General features: G+C 34.5%; 1 protein-coding gene across 1 annotated transcript in view; it reads left to right on the top strand.

Moving 5' to 3' along the window:
- The window catches only part of PTPRD (protein tyrosine phosphatase receptor type D), a 413,276-nt gene that overhangs the window by 132,792 nt on the left and 262,552 nt on the right, over nt 1-17,932 (top strand). The window lies entirely within an intron of this gene.

Genomic DNA, 17,932 nt, shown 5'->3' with positions numbered 1-17,932 from the left:
AAAAATCTAAAAAATAAAATGAAAATAAGATATATTATATATATAATATATGCATATAATATATATTATATGTTTTATAAACACTGTAAACATGTTGGTGGATAATTCTTCCAGGATTTTTTCTATGTGTGCTTGTATGTTTTAACCCTTCTGTAACTATTAAGGAGATAAAAAGTCTGTCTTTTTTATTCCAAAAAGAAGAGATGCTAAAAGATGACATAAAAAGTTCATAATTGTTTGCATTTTGATTCATTTTGTGTCCTTTATGTCTTTAAGCAACTTGGCCCAAGAAAAATGGTTACATTTGTATTTTAAATAATAAAAATCATCTGAGATAATGGATTATACTTGTCACAAGAGTTTAATGGAGAGTGAAAAGAATTATTTGAGTGTTGTTACCAACTCAGATTCTATAGCTATGGGGAGTCATGTAAGCTTTGGGAATAGAGGCAAAGCTATAGCTAAGGTTCACAGTGGCCAGGGCCATATTGGATAAAGCAACAGAGCTGCTTGGGAACATCAGTGAGCATGAAATTGATATTGATTTAATGCCTAACAAAAAGTGTTCAGAAGTCTGAAGTATAGTTCTAAATGTACACTTGAATGTGTTCTTTTGTTTTTCATCTTTCCCCATTTCTCTTTGTTATGGTTTCTTCTCACAATTAGAAAAAATATATAATATATATACATATATTTTATAAGATATTATATATTTTTTCTTTATTTGTATAAATTGCAAGGTGTGCTACATTCTTTCTGGAACAATGAGGTGAATTAACAAATATGTCAATAAATAAACCTATAGTAGTACAGAATGAGGATATAATAAATTTTCTTTAAAAGGTAATCAGTGGGAAAACTTACTTTACAAAAGGAGAAATATTCTTGTCTTGATATTTCATCCTCTTTCTTTACAAATTTTAAGGCTACACTTGGATCTCATATTATTGAGTATTAACTCAAAGACTATCCTTCTAGGGTTAAATCTAGGAAAATACACAAACAAACAAAAATTTCCACTTAATTCTTTACTTTAGAAATTAATGAAAAGAAGGAATTGATAATGATGGTCATTTGTAATTTATGATTGTAATTTAAAAATCACTTGCTTGTCCTTGTTACAATTGATTTCTTAGAGAAAATCTACCATAATTTTAATGTAATTAATAGAAGCCATAAATCTTTGCAAGCTGTTTCTCTTAACAGCACAGTAATATAGGAACATGAGGTTTGATATTACATCCTGTTAGATATTTAGCCAAAATTGCTTGCACCATTTAATAAATATACCAAGTGGAGTCCACCCACAGCACATGAAAAACTAAAGCTATCAAAAGTTTATTTGGCTTTCCAATAATATATGTATTGAAGCTAAACTTTTCCATTATAATAATAATTATAAGCCTTTCTTTGCTTAATGGGGAATGAAGGTATTAACACATTACTTAGGTGTAGTACATCTGTTACTTTTGGATGTACACGTGTCATATGTCCTCATGAGGCCCATTTCTTAGTATGGAACACTGACATATCTGAAACAACTTCATTCTTTGCAATAACTTAATTTTTATGTTTCTGGCTCTCAACATGGCTTCTTCTTCTCTAGAATCCCCTGTGATATATTATCTCTTCTTCTACTATTTCTAAATTAATAACTAGAACCATGAACTCTACTAGAGCATATATTTGTTTGAGTAATATATTATGAATCTTTTTTTTTTCCAGATCTCTCCCACAGTGACTTAAAAGTAATATTGTATTGGTCTACTTGTTAATATATTTTTGATACAATATCATTAATATATAATCAGTCCATATGTAATTGGATATTATATTCCTACTGACTAAGAGATTTTGTGACATATAAGATAATTTATTATGGATTTCTTCTATTTTATAATGATTAGTGACTCACATTATCATAAATTGCTACAACAAATTCTACAGTTTTATCAAGTAGGATGATCATTTTACAAAAATATTAAATAAGTGTTGAGTCTCTGATGCTTGCACCTTTTAGATTATTTTGGAGCTTTTAAGAAAATTCTTCAGTAGCTTCTTATTTCTTTACAGGAATTTCACCCCAGTGATTAATAATAATATCCAATGACATAGGCACAAATTAGAATTTATCTATTGTGGAATAACTAAGATAAATTATTATTCTACTGAGCACAGATTAACGTGTGTCTTTAGAGATACATATGGCTGGAATTTTTTAAATCAATGTATGTGAGTTAGTACTTTATATTTTATTATAAATGAGGCTATTTTGTTGTGCCTGAACATGCATGTTTTGCCTTTTTATCCCTGGCTAATACCAAGTAGAAATTATAGCAAGTTATTTATATGCCACATTAGTGTATATATACATTGCATACACACACACACACACACACACACACACACATTTTACTGTCTCTAAGCATATAATACTTCTCTGTGAAACTTAAAGACTAAGTTATCTTTCTGAACCATGGATTTATAGCTGTTAAATCAGCAATGATTGACTGTATGGTTCCACATTTCAACATCTTTTTGAGCTTTTTATTCTTCTGTTGCATTTAATTTTTAAGGGAATGTACATCATGTAATCTCTTTTGCTTTAGAAATGCCTATAATCCATAATATTCTCACACATTCTGACTTAACATTTATTCTATTTAATTTGCAATATAAAAGAATGCCTTTAAACTTTTAAGTGGATTTTTTAAATATCCCATGATATTGTTTGCAAGGCTTTATATTGTATATTTGAATTCTGACAGATACTTATGTCAAACTTTCAGTAGTTAAAGGAATAAATACTGAATGGTCAGCCATGATATTTTTGATAGAGTAAACGTTGCCATTTCAAGAATGACTTAAATTTCTTCATAAGTTTTTTAATTTAAAAAATATTTGAGTTAGTTGGGACTTCTCTTTTATTTGGTGTTGATCTTGTGTTTGGAGTAGAGGATAAACACAGTGACTGACGCAGGTAGGGCAGTGAGGAGTGTATAATAGAGATTAGATTTATTCTACATGATTCACATGTCAAACCAACCCAGAAAAAAAAAAAAACACTAGAACTAGTGAAAAAATTACTGGATAGCAGAGTTTATAACAATATTGTGGTTTTCCTAATGTTGAGAAAGGTAACAGGGAATCTAGAGAGCTCCCTATCCCTGAAATGCATATCTCCACTGTGTCTTTATATATAAGAGATACATATACCCAACTGATGGACACCTGTCTAGGCCTCACTGTCAGCTCCTTAAGTTAATCAGTGGTTCGGTAATATGATCAGAAAGGAAAGATAAAAGTTCTCTCTCAATCCACCAGCAACAATATTTCTGTGGAGGCATTTTGTCAAAACTGCTGTTTGTGGCCATCTTGAGCACTTACAGTACATTATTGCTATTTCTGAAAGTTTTATTTCATAATTATTTCTAGATGGCTCTTTCATTGAAAATTTGCCATTTCTCTTAAGGATATGGTTCCCAAACCTCTTAAGAGAATGTTTCACCCCAATAAGAATCAGAGTGTGACTAGGTATTCATACTTAGTGCAATAACACTACCTCCTATGAGGTTAAGATGGCTTCCCTTCAATTCTCTGAGGAATTAAGAGTTTATAAGAAGGACTTGATATCATTTGGAGAAAATGCATTCATAATATCTACTCACTTGAAGTCTAGAAACTTGCTTCTTTCTTTTNCGGGGGGGGGGCGGGCACAGAATCTGAAGCAGGCTCCAGGCTCTTAGCTGTCAGCACAGATCCCATGAAATCTGAGATTGTGACCTGAGCCAAAGTTGGACGGTTAACTTACTGAACCACCCTGGTGCCCCTGGAAACTTGCTTCTTAAAAGTAAAAATACCATCAACAAAGTTGAGCTTACAATACAGAAAATGTGAATGTTCATCTGGTGGTCCACACTGGTTCTCTAGATATTAAATCCCAATGGTTCTGGGAGACCACAATACCTTTTAAATGAATAGTTAAGCGTCCTCCATATCAGGCGTTAAATTTTATCATCTCATTGATTTTAGCAAAATCTAACATCACACTAAAAAAAGAGCCTCATCAAAGGCTTTTTCTGAGTCAGATGCTTTAAATTGAGGATAAAGTTTCTTCTATAATTTTTCAACACTTCTGGGGGTACAATTTTCCAAAGAAGTCCTCATCAGCGAGCGTAAATATTCCTTTCTTTGGCCTTGCCCTTCATTTTCAGGCTTATCTTCTGCTCTTCCTCCATTTCTTCCTTTCACACCAGCCATGTGAAATCATCCTCAGTTCCCAAATGCACTACACTGATTTATGCCTCTAGGAAATTCTTTTATTTTTCTTATTTTCCTTTATTCTCTCTGCCAAATTCCAAATCATCCTTCAAGATTCAACTCAAGTATCACCCCTGTCTTTGACTTTCTTTGGTTGGATTTATTGCCTCCTTCTCCTTGAGTGTATACTACTGTATGATAGCTCCATTAACACTTAGTGTGTTATGTCATAATTATTTGTTGCCATTTAGGCACTCACTAAGCCAAGGTCTTCAAGCACAACAACCTTTGTATCTTTATCATTTATCTCAGGATCCACTGCTCATTAACCAGGCGATGCAATCATTATCGAGTTAATAAAGGAAAGACTTCAGGAAACCTGCTCATTATGTAACTGGGATACATTAAAGAACTGTGAATTCAGGAGAGCCAATGTCTCTAGTGTGTATAGAGCCAGTGTCTCTAGCTGTTGGTGTTGCCTTTAATCAAGGTGAATGGTGTGCAATCCTTGAACGATGTACTCTACAATTGAAGGCCTATGCACATTCCCATAGTGTTTCCTTCTTCAAGTGCTTGCATGTGAATGACAGTCATTCACCTAAGAGTCAATTCTACTTTCTTAGAAGCAATATGCGCCATCATTTATTATCACTGATGCACAATGTGCTTCTATTTGTTTTAAAGTTCATTCAGCTAAAAGAAGAAGGCTATTATATGAGACCAAGTCAGCTTTTATGTTAGGGGGTTGGTTGTTGTAGTTGGGGGGTTACTTTTGAGTTTGAGTGGTTGTTTAAGGAATTGAACTTCAAGAAGAACCTAGAAAGGGGGTTTGAATTTAGCCAGAAGAATTTAACATCAATACAAGCATGTCTGGCTAAAGGTCTCTGTGTTCAATACTCCTATTTTTATTTATCACGGTTCTTTAAAATTAGAACTTTCATGTTAAAGTCACTATATTTTGTCCCTGTGTGTTTCATCTCAAAGTTGTTTTGATAAATATATATTCTAAGGATAGACTTCCAATAATTCTGGAAAGCCAACAACCAGCTGCCCAAAGTTTATTTCTCCTCTGCCTAGAAATGTGTGCTACTTGAGCCAAATCCTAATCTAAAGAAAATTGAACTTAATCATATTAATGGCCAAGTAGATTTTTAGACTATAGTTCATAGAGTTAGAATATGTCTATAGTAAATACAGAGTTCAAATTCAAAGCCTGATTTATAATTGTGTCCTATGCCTACACTGAAATTTTGTGATATGTGAAATAAAATTTGGTTGTTAATACAATTTGATTTGTTCTCAAGGCTCATGAAATGGCAACTTTTTCATTATTCTCAGACTTGGTGCTTTATCCAACTAGACTTATCCTTATGAATTTGAGCTTTAGAAATTCTTAAAATAATTTCCAGTTAAATCACTTGGAAATATTCTACTCCCTCCCACATTCTTTCTTCTCTTCCATTTTCCATAAATTATTCGGTGTGATTTTGATTGCAATCAAGCAGTTATCTTTTGAAAATTAAAGCAGGCCTGCCAATAAAGAACCACCTTGGATCAATGTGTAGAAGACACTGAAGTCAAAATGAGTCTGAGTGAACTCTCTCAGCCAAAGAGTGGAAGGTTTGTCTTCCTTTGTAAAAGTTTTGTCCTTCCACAGAGCAGTAGTAAAATATGGCTTTCATTGTAATGATTGTGGTAGACAGAATAACGCCGCTCCCCACAAAGATGCCAAGATCTTAGTTCTTGGAACCTGTGAGCTTTGCTTTGCAAGACAAAGGGAAATTACGATTGCAGATGGAATCAATGCTGCTAATTAACTAACCCTAAGATAGGTCATCCAGGTAAATCCAATATAAGCTTTGCTAAAATTTTTAATGTTAATTTATTTTTGAGAAAGAGGGAGAGAGGGAGAGACCAAGCATGAGTGGGGTAGGGGCAGAGAGACAGGAAGACACAAAATTTAAAGCAGGCTCCAGGCTGTCAGCCCAGAGCTCCACGTGAGGCTTGAACCCACGAACCGCAAGATCATGACCTGAGCCTGTCAGATGCTTAACCGACTGAGCCGCTCAGGCTCCCCAATATAGGCTTTTCTAAATGGGAGGCAGAAGCGTTGGTGTCAGATTGATGCAGTCTGAGGAAAACTCAACAGGCCTCTGCTGGCTTTGAAGCTAGCAGCTGGGACACAAACTGATAAAAGTGAGCATTTTTATAGAAGATGGAAAAGGCAAGAAAACAGTTTCTCCCCTAGAGCCTCCAGAAAAGGATGCAATCCTGTTAACACCTTGATTTAACCTTGTGAGACCCATATTGGACTTGTCATGCCCAGGACAGTAAGGTAATAAATTTTTGTTGTTTTAAGCCACAGACTTTGTGGCAATTACAGCATCAAAAGGAAAATAATTGTCTACATTAATTTTATCCAAATTAAACTGTTTGGTCTACAGTTTACGAAATTTTGGTACACATCTTTAGAGGTATTTATTTACCATTTGTGTGCCTTCCTGACCCTCATTATCACCCTGGAGAAACTTTGGCAGAGTCCCCCTGAGTTCTTCATTTATTTGAAAATTTATGTTGAATTCGCACCTACTGCCAGTCATACTGAACAGAGAATCTTTGTTAGGTTTGTGCGGAGGTGATTGTGATAGGACAAAAACAGAATATAGGCTTTACATGTAGAGATAAAATCCCTAGAAAGAAGATAGGAATAGTTGGTAAACATATTCATAAATGTAAAATACTAAGACATGTAAAACTACTTGCTACCTACCCTCTGAAGTGGTGCACACCTGTATTTTAGTATAGAACACAAAACTGAGAGACTTTTTCAGATAAAATGTCCTGGAAGGCATAATTCACCTACTCCAGAACAAGGCATTATTATTCTTAAATTATTCTTGTATCAGCCCTGCAGGTCTTTTATGTCATATTAAGGAATCTATTCCTTTTTTCTTGCGCTATTTTCTAGCATAGCTTAAGGGAAAGCTATATCTGTTTCAGACACTTTGACCATCTGGTTTCTATTATCAGCCTTAATAAAATCAATTCCAGCTCTCTATGACTGTACAGTATCTTTATACTCTTAAGTATGGCCATATTCCATTTGCAAAAATCAATGCTCATAACTTCAGTAATCCTCTGTTAACCAATGACCAGTCATTATTAGTTGGCTGTGTAAAAACAAGCAATTTCTGTTGTTTCCAATGTGATTACCTTCCAAGAAATTTCTCAATTTACATTTCCCAAATTGGCAAATGTACATTTGAAATAGCACTAGCCACCACAAGGCTTCAACGGCATTCACTGCAATCTACAAAATGTTGTAACAGGTTGTGTGGGCACAGTTCAGGAATCAAAGGAATGTGACAAGTTTCTCATTCAAACGGAAGCATGACTTCACTGATTTCTGAGGTGGCAGACGTACCAAGGCATCCAAGAACCAGGATGCTATCCAAGGCAGTTTCTGAAGAGGAACAACCCCTGCTGGGAACTCACTGTGATCTAAAGAAATTGGATTGTGTTCTGAACTCCATGTTCTAGTTTTCAAGTCACAAATAGCTTATGGTGACAGTAAATTTCTACTCTGAAGTGCCATCTTATTTTCAATATTGTTAATTCAGATACTTAGAATTATTAGGTTGAAGGGTTTTCATATTTTCTTTCATCCATGTTTCTTCTTGTGTTTCTTGAGAATGCAATCATAAAGAATCAGGAGACAAGTCAGAATGCAGCTACAATTAGGCTTTATTGTTTATTATTCTATCCCAAGATTTAGGAGAATTCTCTCTAGAATAGTTTATTTTTTTTAATGTTTTTATTTATTTCTGAGAGAGGTAACATGAACAGGGGAGGGTCAGAGAGAGAGGGAGAAACTGAATCCAAAGCAGGCTCCAGGCTCTGAGCCAGCTGTCAGCACGGAACCCGATGCGGGGCTTGAACTCAGGAACCATGAGATGGTGACCTGAGCCGAAGTAGGACGCTTAACCTACGGAGCCACCCAGTCACCCCTAGAGTAATTTCTTTAAATGTTACCATACAAGATGTGGACTTCCAAAATTTATTAGTTAAAAGTTGTACTTAACACAAAAGCATCAATTTAGTTTCTTGAAAGCACTTTTTTGTGTTGAGTTGGTTAGTTCAGTTAGCACACCTGTTTCTTTCAATGTAAAGGTTAACCAAAATAAGTTTGTCAGTACGATTTTTCTTAAAATATTACTTTGCAGTAGAAATTCTTATTCTGAATGTTGATTTTATACACTTCTGTATCTTCAGAATTTTGTATAGAGCTTCACATTGTTTATATTTTAGTGCACAACAACTCAGTAAGAATTGCTTGTATAGGGAAACTTTGGTTAAGCATTCACTCTTGATTTCAGCTCAGGTCATGATCTCACATGTCATGGGATTGAGCCCTGCATCATCAGGCTATGTGCCAACAATTCAGAGACCACTTGAGATTCTCTCTCTACCTCTGTCTCTCTGCCCCTTCCCTTATGCTGTCTTCTACTCTTCTATCTCAAAATAAATAAACATCTAAAAATAAATTTAAAAAAAAAAAGAATTGCTTGTTTAAAAATACCAGTCCCTAGGCTCCTCAGGGCAAATTCTGATGCAGTAGGTCTGAAATGTGGCCCAAGACTCACTTTAATAATTATCTAGGTGATGGGGCGTCTGGGTGGCTCAGTCAGTTGAGCGTTGGACTTCGGCTCAGGTCATGATCTCACGGTTCGAGGGTTCGAGCCCCATGTTGGGCTCTGTGCTGACAGCTAGCTCAGAGCCTGGAGCCTGTTTCAGATTCTGTGTCTTCCTCTCTCTCTCTGACCCTCTCTGTTCATGCTGTCTTTCTCTCAGAAATAAATAAAACCTAAAAAAAATAATAATTACCCAGATGATTCTTATGAAAGTAATGCCTAAAAACTCTTCTTCAAAAGATTAGTTATTATTTCTACTGTTTGATGAAGAAACTGAGGCAAAATCAATAACTTTTATGGTTACAGGGCAGATGGAATCTGTTTTCATATGTTCTTTTCATTGGTTGATATTATTTGCTGTGTGTGTGTGTGTGTGTGTGTGTGTGTGTGTGTGTGTGTGTCTGTGTGTGTGAGAGAGAGAGAGAGAGAGAGAGAATCTGTGAGATCTAGGGAGATGAAGAGAAGATCTTACCCCCTAGTTATATCTGGTTCTTTCAATTATAATTTATATGGAATCAAAGTCACAGCACTAGTTATTATAGACTTATATATGAATATACCTTTGCCAAAGAATCATTATTCCTATCATAAAACAAAAAACTTAAGTGGTATGAAAAATGGTGGTTAAAAAAGTGTTTATTCCCCTTTACACTGATACGTCTTTTACATATCTTGTAGTGTTTGACAGTAGGTCTTCCAAAACACATTTTGGTTATTGCAGTTGCCATGAGCTTAATGTGACTGTGATAGAAATGTCAGCTGGTACAATTTCCTTCAAAATATAAAGACTACAGCTGGCTTCTTATTTTTGTCCATTCTAAAGATACTGTGGCTAGCCCAATTTGTATGGGCCCACTGGATCATGCCTAATTGAGTTAATGAAGCTCTTCTGTAACAAGAACCCTCTAAAGGAAAATAAAAACACAGAATGAAATTTCAGAATGCAAATTAGCCCAGCTTTGCTGGCTTTCATTCTCATGGGTAGAAGACATAGTAAAAGAAAACCCTTAAATTAAAGCCAATTACACCACATAGTCAAAGATCAGGTTTACCTAAAATTGTCACTGGGGAGCTGCATGTATTCTAGGGAAAATAGCCCAGTCACTGGTAGATTGCAGGCACTTGACCCTGCCTGGGATGCAAAAAGCTATTTTCTGCTTAATTTTAATGACTTGATTATTTCAAGTGTCTGTTGACATTTTTGAGGATTTATGGTTTTCATCTAATCAGTGGAAACCTATATTGAAAAAAATATTTGCCACACTGGAGATCTAGATTTAACAGGGTTTTAAGTTTTGTCCCTTCCTACTAAGTAGTTTGTTACTTTCTTGTAACATGTTTCAGACGTCTTGGCTACCTGGCTATAAAGATCATATATAGCTTTTCAGGGCCATTGAGGTCAATATATTTCAAAACCAACTATGTCTTTATTTTCCTTTTGGGATATAAAAGAACTTTTAGTCTGTTGAAGTAAATTTAATTTCTCCTCGTTCAATTTTTCCATTAAATTTTATATAATTAGGGAATTTAAAGGAATATGAAAATAGAATGGCTATATTTTACTAGTTTTACTCAAATTATTTTTTAGTTACATATTTTAAATTTTTACAAGTGTCTTTAACTTCTACAATGGCAAAAGCCAATATAAATTAATTGTTTTCCTGGAATATTTGGAAGAAGTCAGTGAAATTAGAAAAAAACTGGCATTAATATAAAGTCTGATTAAGTAAAAAAGGCTAGAGGTGAATAGAATTACTAGAAACCTAAGAAATCAAGCTAAAATTTAAACAATCAAAAGAAGTGTCCTAATCAGTAGCTGGTACCTGTCCTGACTGGGATTATTTATAAGTGGTTAAGTGTCACCCTCTTCTCTTAATATCTCTTAGTATCAGTTTCTTTATGGGCATAGTGAAGTGTTTGGATAAGAGGATCTCTTTGACTTCTGTGTCTATGACTTTATATTTTAAAATCTTATATTAATATATTGAAGTACACATCGGGTCTAGCACTACCATGGAGAAATCTAAGAGCAATAGAAACCAACAGGGTAAACAGTGTTTGTTTTAGTGAGTAGGAGCCAGAGAGGTAGATTCTCCTTCTGATTTACCCACTTAAATCATACGATGTCTTGGGATCTCACTTTCTGAATACTTAAAATGGAATGATTTAACCAAGTCACCCTGTTCAATGTCCTTGCTTTTTTGGATCAAATGTCTTTAATTTCTGTTTAGAAGATATGGGTAAAGCAAGGACCCCACAGAGAACAACATAAGACTCAGGGTGAAATAGGTAGTACACTAATGAGCTGTGGAAGATGAGTGGAGAGGTAAGTCAATGTGGGCTTAAGGAGAGTAAATGAACAATAAGTGTTGTTTATATAATCTATTTATTTATAACCCATATAACATGATAAATTATTTTTTAAATTAGTGCCTATTAATAAGATATCTGCAAATTGTTTATGAGTATAGTTGGTTATAATAAAATTTAGTCCTTATTTGATGGAGAAACCGTGACACAGAGAGGACCAGTGGATTCATGAGCCCTAACAGTTTTTAATCTATAAAATGAAGATATGACCTAAACCATAAAGTTATTGAAATGGGTAATAAAATAATGCAGACAAAGGATGCAGAAGTGCCTGGATAGTTCAATAATTTAATCAATAGAATTACAATTTTTACTTAGTAATGTAACTTTTAAAATGTCAAAATATAGGGGTGCCTGGGTGGCTCAGTCGATCGAGTGTCTGACTTCGGCTCAGTTCATGATCTTGCAGTTCATGGATTCAAGCCCTGCACAAGACTCTGTGCTGATAGCTCACGGCCTGGAGCATGGTTCCAATTCTGTCTCTGTCTCTCTCTGCCTCTCTCTCTCTCAAATATAAATAAACATTAAAAATTAAAAAAAATAAAATGTCAAAAATTAATATAGCTTTACCAGAATATATTAATTTACTGAAGCAAGTAGAGACTACTATGAAAATTGAGTTCAATGTGGACTGTTTGGTATAGTGCAGAGGAACCATGCACATGGCCATTGTCATAACTCAAAATGAAATTAATCCCATCAAAAACCTAAACATCCTAATGGTGTCCAACCTCTGTGATCATGCCTGAGACTTTCCAGTCCCTGGAGAAAAACTTCACTATATGGCTTAAAAGACCAGTAATAATGAGTATTGTTCAGTGCTGTTCAGTGATTAAATCTTGCCAGAGTGCTAAAGCAACAAAAATCCCCCGAATTTACATATATGTGTGTATGTATGTGTATAATTATATGTGTGTGTGTGTGTGTATATATATATATATATATATAAAGTGTTTAAGCATCTTTACATTTTCCCTCTATTCTGTTTTGCAACTCTGCAGTTAAAATTACAAAAAAATTTGAGTACTCTAGAGTTGATGAACTCAATTTTACATTTTAAGATCAGTGTTGAACATTTCATATGATGAACATTCATTTGAGTACTCAAAGCAATGAGTTATTTTTTGTCATTTTTATGAGTATGATGCTGTATTTGCATACAACTTACTAGTAAATTCTGAAAGTAGATCCTTGAAACACAGTCTCTACTTTAAAATATTGGAAAAAAATATATAAAATCAGATAAAACGCCTAAGTGCATGAATGATAGGAATATTTTCCATCTTAGCAGTAATAAAAGGTTCTGTTTTTACTGCATTCCAGAATGCCCACATTTTGATAGAATGGCATAATTAGTTACAACAAAATTGATAAATCTAGGTGTTTTGTTTTTTCAATAACAAAGGAATCAAGGAGTTCCAAAACCAGCACCAGCTGCTACATACACAGCAGCAATAATAAGAGGCCAGGATTTCTAATATTTAACAGCGCTTTCTAATATTTAACATAGTGGTCCCTGGCTTGGTTGTAGGATGTAACTGATCTCATTGATATGACTGTATAAATAGTTAAATGATTCCACCATCATGTACAGAAAATATATTTGCCATGGGGGCAATGGTAGATACAAACTTTGCTTTCTAAATATGAAATTAAGAAAGTACAGAAAGTAAATAACATAGTGGACAATGTCTATTAAATCCTACTATTGTGTCAGATTTCAGATTTAAAGAAAACAAAACATTACAGTTAGTGTATTTGTTTTGTTTTTTTTTCTTCCTTAGTCCACTTTTCTGATCAGAGAACAAAAGTGTCCTAACATTGGTATATAGTTTCAATGAACATTTGTATACCTTAAACATACACATGTGTCTTATATAGCATAGAATATAGCATAATTTTGCATGTTTGCAAGCTTTATATAAATTGGTATCATAATGTATGGAAATCAAGTTGAAGAATGATACCATTCGTTTGTTCATACTATGTTTTCTTTTTTTAAAAAATCCATAAAATATGCACAGGACTTAAGGAACTGTTATATGGAAAGGTACATATCAAATTTGTTTGTTTGTTTGTTTGTTTTAAGAAATCCATGTTGAAGCCTATAGTCAGATAATTGACCTTTTTCATTACCTTAAATATTCCGTTGAATAAAACTGTAGTTTATAAATCACTTTTAGCTTAATAAGCATGTGGGTGGCTTTTAATTGTTTCCAATTCCAAACAGCATTGCAGGTGATATGCTTGTGTGTGTCTCTTTATTCAGGTAAGGGAGAAATCCTCCAGAGAACTGCCTGTTCAGTTTGCAGAATTGAATAGCACAAAACAAAAACAAAAACAAAAAACCCAAAACAAGAACCCCTCAATTTTACTAGATAATGCCAAATTTGTTTTTAATGGCTATCTTGATTCATTTCTACCAGCAATAAATAAGATTTACCTTTTCTACCTATCCCTGTCAAAATTTGGTTTTTCAGAATTTGAATTTTTTTTTAATTTTGTTAATGTTTATTTATTTCTGAGAGTGAGAGAGACAGCATGAGCAGGGGAGGGTCAGAGAGAGAGGGAGACACAGAATCTGAAGTAGGCTCCAGGCTCTGAGTTAGCAGTCAGCACAGAGCCCGACACGGGGCTCAAACCCATGAACCGTGAGATCATGACCTGAGTCGAAGTTGGACGCTTAACCGACTGAGCCACCCAGGCACCCCCAGAATTTGAAATTTTCTAACTAGATGGATGTGAAATGATACCTCATTTTTTTCTGGCTTTTAGTTAAGCTGAATATTCTTCTTATGCTCAGTTTTTTTTAAACATTTTGTGTGTGTGTGTGTGAGAGAGAGAGAGAGAGAGAAAGCGAGAGAGTGAGCTGGGGAGGGCGCAGGGGGAGAAGGAGAGAGAGAACATTAAGCAGGCTCCATGCCCAGCTCAGAGCTGGACTCAGGGCTTGATTTTGTCATCATGAGATCATGACCTGAGCTGAAAATGAGAGTCAGATGTTTAACCAGCTGATTCCCAGATTCCCCCAGATGCTCATTCTTAAATTGTATTCCATCTTCTATAAATTGCTAGTTAACATCCTCTTCCATATTATTGTATCATCGTTCTCATTAATAAGAGAGTTCCTTTACTAATTAATTGTTCATCATATAAATGCATTGCAAATAGTGTTTCAGTCTGAGACTACCCTATTACCTTATTATGCTTATTTTTTTATGTGTGCTTTTTTATTATTTTTGAGAGAGCGAGAGAAAGACAGAGTGTGAGCAGTGGAGGGGCAGAGAGAAAGGGAGACACAGAATTTGAAGCAGGCTCCAGGCTCTGAGCTGTTGGCACTGAGGCTGGTGCAGGACTCGAACTCATGGGCTGTGAGATCATAACCTGAGCTGAAGTCAGACACTTAACTGACTGAGCCACCCAGGCGCCCCATTGTTTGTTTTTTAACAGAACAAGAAGTTTCCATTTCAGTGTAGTCAAATATAATAAGCTTTCTTTAGTATTAATGCTTTTGAGTCATGTTTGGGAAGTTCTTCTCAGTCACAAGATTATAAATATATTCAACAAGATATAATTTTTCACATTTACATCTTTAATTCACCCAAAGTTGATTTTTGTCTTTGGTATGAGGTGGGGATCTAATTATGTTTTTTCTATGTGATACTTAGTTGTCCCGATACCACTTACTGGCTTCTCCATTCTTTCTCCTCTGATTTGGAATGCTGGCTCTGTCTAAAAGCCAGTCTCCACTTTTGTATGTGAAACTTTTTCTGTTTTCCTTCTCTTGACCATTTTTTAAATCCTTGTCACTTTCAATAATTTACCTCTTTGGAAATTCAGTTTCATTTAATTCTTGAAGTTAATGGGCACACATTGTTGTTTTGTATTTTAACACTTAAAAGTCTATAGCTCTGTTCCCCTTTTTATCCTTCATGAGGTTTATGTGTGTCAATTCTTTTCATCTTAATTACACTCATTGTAAGTTTAGTTTTTCAGTTACTTTGTTCTGTTGGTTCTTTCTACTGTATTTGTTTTTGTGTTTCACTAATGTTGAATCTTTTACTGCTTTCTGCTTTCTTTGGATTTACTGAGTCTCTTTTTCTAGTTTATTGATTTGAAAGATAAATTCATTTCTTTTTTTTCTTTAATATGTTTCTTTAATATGTTTCTACATCACCTTAACTTCCAATCATTTTATCTTGACTGTCTGTATCAACTTCTACATAGTACCTTTCTTAGAGCTGATTTTTAGGACCATTTCTAGTACCACCCAGCTGATTGAACTAGATACACATACACACACATACGCACATACCTTTCCTGCTGACTGTGTGCCATGATAAATGAGTATGCACAATATAATTTCTTTATTTTCAAATCTATTAAAATTAGAATATTAGCAGTTACCAACCACAGGTTTCCTTTCATTGGTGTTCACCAAACCTGTAGGGAAACAGGATGTCAGTGAGTATATGACTGACCACATTTTAGCCTCCTACTTCCACAGAATCACACACACACACACACAAAAAGTTGTCTCTACTTTTACTGCTACACAAAAATGTACTACTGTTTATTACTCATAAAATCATCTCATATGTGTATATATGCACAGATACATATAAATACATATATATGTGTATAAAGTATAGCTGTTTCTGTACAGCTGACTGTATGAAACTCATTTTGAAATAGTCACAAGTGGCCCCATGACCTTTTAGCTATTTTCTGTAATTAGAACATTTTCTAAATCATAGCTCACTACTTAGAATAGGGCTGAAGATGGTGTTATAATGGACAACTTACTTAAGTTTAAGATTTCTTTAATTAAATTGTCAAAGGCATCCCTGATTGTGTGGGTCAAGCCATCATGTACCATGCTATATTTTCATTTGGGTGCTTATTTTCATTTGCAAGCATAAGGAGTAGAGCAGGGACTGCACACTGCAGCTTCTACTTAAAACCAATGAACTAAGATATCTTGGGTCAGTATTGCACAAAAGAAACTTAATTGCTATAATCATTCCCCTTTTTAGGGCTGTTACTTCAGGTGATTGTGCTGCTATGTCCTAAACTATTTTCTTATTGCTTCAATGTTTTAGTCATGTTTCCTTTGGAATCTATCTTCATTTGTCAGTTATCTCAACTCCAATGTTTATGGCTTTCTTAGCATATTATCTTGTTCCTTTATTTTTCCAAAGACAAGCCTGTGTTCTCTTTTCTCATGTCTACTGCTACTGATAACACTTTTACCTTAAACATTTAGTAAGTTTTATTTCTTCTGTCTTAACACCTGACATTATCAGGACACATTTATTGTTAATAGAAATGTATTTACCCCTTTACTCTGACTTTCTTGCTGCATATTTGTAGAATGGCTCATGAGCTCTGTTGTAGTTCCTTCAAGCACTGATAAATGTCCATGACTGCCACATAGGAATGAAATCTGAGCATACTAATGCCTTGTTTTCACACCTCTTGATGATGGGCCAGTGAAAGAAAGAGCAAACTGTTTAGCATAACCTCTGGGTTCCCACCCACCTCACCAACAGATTTTCCCATCATGAACACTGTCCAGTCCCACTGTATATCATATATTCCCCCCAGCACCCATATCTGCATGGTATTTCTTTTGTTTAATTTTCTGGCCTTCTTTTCACTGGCAAATCATTATTGTCTATCACCATCCATCTCTCTGAGGTCCCTTTGTGAAACTGTTCCCAGTTCCTTTAGCAGATCTGGTTAACAGTTTATTTTGATTTGATAATGCCTTTATAAAAATACCATATATCTCATTTGTACTTTGGTTTGCAGCTATATATGTTTTCCTTTGCTCTCAACAATGAGTTCTGTTACAGTAGGGGCTGTGGCTTTCTTGTTCTTTTTGTTGACCAAGACTTACTAAAATGATTGGTATGAACAGGTGATCAATAAATAAATAATGCTTGGTGTCCCTTTTTGTTAGGCATATCTTGACACAAATAATTTGTGACTGATATGGGACATAATATAGCAAATTTCCAGCTTTGAACTTTCATGTATATTACATTTATTACCTCTATTGTGTCCTAAGCATAGTGTTAGCACAGACCTAAGATGAAAAATTTGTTTTATAAAGAATAGTCCACAGGAAAGATAAAATGGACAATTGTTCAGAACCTTTAGTTAAGCAACACTTTCACATTTTAAAAGAAATTCTGTTCTGTCTGTACCAAATGATTTTATAAGATATTTTATTGTAGCAATATTCCATTTCCTCTTATTTCTTTGCCATGGTTTATTAATCAACTTATTATTAAATTTTGAAATCCATTCCCTCACAGATTATAAGAGATAGGACACGTAAACTCTGATCTACACATACAAAGTGACCTCTCGGGGATGAAAACACTGTTTCTATAGAACAATTTTTCTTTCTAATATTCCATGTTATGCAGTACATAATGCACTGTCCTGTCATCAGTACTAGTTCATTTCTTTAATACTTTAAAACTCTTTTGCAACATAGGACTGCTGTATATTTCCAAACACAAAAGTAGGTGGCAAACTATTACATTTTGAAAAGATTTGACTTTGTTTCTCATAGTGTAAATAACATAAGTGTATGTTCTCTT

The sequence above is a fragment of the Crocuta crocuta genome, unplaced genomic scaffold (assembly GCF_008692635.1).
Source record: "Crocuta crocuta isolate KB4526 unplaced genomic scaffold, BGI_CrCroc_1.0 scaffold199, whole genome shotgun sequence".
NCBI classification, from domain to species: domain Eukaryota; kingdom Metazoa; phylum Chordata; class Mammalia; order Carnivora; family Hyaenidae; genus Crocuta; species Crocuta crocuta.
This window is presented reverse-complemented; position numbering and strand designations above follow the sequence as displayed.